Raw genomic sequence first — 3,384 nt, forward strand, 5'->3', positions numbered from 1 at the left:
GAGTAGCTAGGATTACAGGCATGAGCCACTAGTACCCAGTTATTCCAGGTTTTGGGTTTTTTTGTTTGTTTGTTTACAGTCCTGGGGCTTGAACTTAGGGCCTGACACTATCCATGAGCTTCTTTCATGGCTAGCCCTCTACCACTTGAATCACAGTGCCACTTCCAGATTTTTCTGTTCATGTGGTACTGATGAATTGAACCCAGGGCTTCATACATGCTAGGGAATCACTCTACCTCTAAGCCACATTTCCAGTCTATTTCCAGGTGTTTGCTAATTAAATGGAAATGGAATTTCCTGGACTTTTCTGCCCTAACTGGCTTGAAACAGTGATCCTCTGGATCTCAGCATCCTGAATAACTAGGATTACAAGAAGGAGCCACTGGCCCCCTAATTGAATTTCTTAGGAAGAAAAGATTGATCTGCTTAGTAGATTTCTCCTAAGCATTCACTCACTTTATTCAGAGAGAGAGAGAGAGAGAGTTATAGTCATTCAGAGAAGCACCCTACTACAATTTCCAACCATATAATTGTGTTCCTTTCCTTTCTTTCTTTTTTTTGGCAGTTGTAAGGCCTAGGCACCACTTCTAGTTTTCTGGCGATTAATTGGAGATAAGAGTTTCACAGACTGGGCACCAGTAGCTCACGCCTGTAATCCTAGCTACTCAGGAGGCTAAGATTTGAGGATCACAGTTCAAAGCCAGCCTGGGCAGGAAATTCTGGGAGACTTTTTTTTTTCTTTGCTGGTTGTGGGGCCTGAACTCTGGGCCTGGCACTGTCTCTCAGCTCTTCAGCTCAAAGCTAGTGCTCTACCACTTTAGCCACAGTGCCACTTCCAGCTTTTTCTGTTTATGTGATGCTGAGAAATCGAACCCAGGATCTCATGCATGCAAGCCAAGCACTCTACCACTGAGCCACCTTCCCAGCCCGAAAGTCTGGGAGTCTTGTCTCCAATTAACCACACAAAGACTGAACGTGGCACTGTGACTCAAAGTGGTAGAGTGCTAGTCTTGAGCAAAAGAGCTCAGGAACATTGCCCAAGCCCTAAGTTCAAGCCCTATAACCTACAAAATAAAATCTTTATGTTCTTTTATTGGAATAAGATTCCTGACTGGTATACAGTAATGTATTTACTAACCAGAGACCTGTGAAGAAATTACATACTAATCCATCTAGACAGCTTTTGGTTACACTTTTGTCTATTGATTGAATAGAACCATTTATAAGGTTTTACACATCAGAAAGTTTCCAATCTGACCAGGCTGTCCATTAATTCACCTCTGAAAAAGTGGCATTCAATAATTTCAGCTGTACTTTACAACATTCGGCAGCTTCTCTGTGTGATGGCATTGGGCAGAGTTCTTTGTCCCACACAGATCTACCATCACACTTGAAAGCTTTAGGTTAGACACTTGGAACTTAAGAGACAAAAAGTCCCCCTAACTACCAACACAGACTTCTTACTCTGAATCCATCTTCTTGGCTGCACTTAATTGTGCATGACACAGCAGCCATGGCAAGGTGCATTGTGCAACTTGATCTTAGAGCAACAGGTCTGTATGCTGGTGGAAGCTGGTGATATCCTACCGACACACAAAAAGACTGTTTTATTTTTTTTAATGCCAATGAGATAAAAATGAAGGGTACAACTCTGAATTCTCAATTTTGAGGTTCTAATAGCCCAAACAACATGATGAACTAATGGCAGCAATGTTTCCCAGCTATGGAGACATTAAGATATTGATTCAAATCCATTTATATTGGATCCACAAAGCACGTATCAAAAAATACTAAGTAAAGCCAAGTGCTGGTGCGCGTCCCTGTAATCCTAGCTACTGAGGAGGCTGAGATCTGAGGATCATGGTTCAAAGCCAGCCCAAGCAGAAAAGTCCCAGTGAGACTCTTACCTCCAATTAACCATCAGAAAACTGGAAGTGGCTCTGTGGCTTAAAGTGGTAAAGCTCAAGCCTTGAGCTGAAGAGTTCAGGGACAGCAGCCAGGCCCAGAGCTCAAGCCCCACAACTGACCAAAAACAAAAAACGAAAAACTAATTTAGGGGAACAGTTTGACAGCGATGTCAAACCTGGAAGGTCAGATCAAACCTGGAAGGTATATCCATTCTGAGAGAAAAGCATCAAACCCTTTGTGTATGTATTTAGTTTTATTGCAACCAAGCAATTTGTATACTTTACATGTTTAAAACTGAATATCATCTTTCCTTGCCAGTGAAAACAAAAGAAAATTTAAAAATAAAGAGGGCTGGGCTGGGAAGGTGGCTCAGTGGTAGAGTACTTGCCTTGCATGAATAAAGCCCTGGATTTGATTCCTCAGCACACATAAGCAGAAAAAGCTGGAAGTGGTACTATGGTTCAAGTGATAGATTGCTAGCCTTGAGCTAAAGAGCTGAGGGACAGCGCCCAGGCCCAGAGTTCAGGCCCCACAACCAACAGAAAGAAAGAGAGAGAGAGAAAGAGAGAGAAAGGAAAGAAGGAAGGAAGGAAGAGGGCTGGGAATGTGACTTAGTGGTAAAGTGCTTACCTAGCATGCATGAGGCCCTGGGTTCAATTCCTCACTACCATGTAAATAAAATTTAAAAAATTAAATAAATGTACAAAATTACAATAAAGAATGTCAATTCCAAATAAAATTGTACAAGGTCTGCTGACTTGGCAGGGCTCAAGTCATTGTTAGGAGATAATTGTATCTTAAAAGTGTCATCTTGGAGCTGGGAAGGTGGCTCAGTGGTAGTGTGCTTGCCTTGCATGCATGAGGCCCTGGATTCAATTCCTCAGCACCACATAAGCAATAAGAAAAAAGCCAGAAGTGGCACTGTGGCCCAAGTGGTAGAGTGCTAGCCTTGAGCTGATGAGCTGAGGGACAGCACCCAAGCCCAGAGTTCAGGCCCCATGACGGGACCCAAAAAAAACCCCCCAAAACCAAAAAACAACAACAAAAATGTGTCATCTTAAACTGCAAGGATGTCTGTTAAACATCATAATTATACATGCTAAAGGAGAAGCCATGTTTTCTTTTTTTTTGTCGGTCGTGGGGCTTGAACTCTGGGCCTGGGCACTGTCCCTCAACTCTTCAGCTCAAGGCGAGCGCTCTACCACTTGAGCTACAGCACCACTTCCAGTTTTCTGGTGGTTTATTGGAGATAGGAGTCTCAAGGTCTCTCCTGCCCAGGCTGGCTTTAAACCGCGATCCTCAGATCTCAGCCTCCTGAGTATAGCTAGGATTATAGGCGTGAGCCACCAGCACCTGGCAGAAGCCCTGTTTTCAAAAGCCCACTTAGGGCTGGGAAGTTGGCTCAGTGGTAGAGCGCTTGCCTTGCATGCCTGAGGCCCTGGGTTCAATTCCACAGCACCACATAAGCAAAAAGAA

This window comes from Dipodomys ordii, unplaced genomic scaffold (genome assembly GCF_000151885.1).
Source record: "Dipodomys ordii isolate 6190 unplaced genomic scaffold, Dord_2.0 Scaffold31, whole genome shotgun sequence".
NCBI lineage: Eukaryota > Metazoa > Chordata > Mammalia > Rodentia > Heteromyidae > Dipodomys > Dipodomys ordii.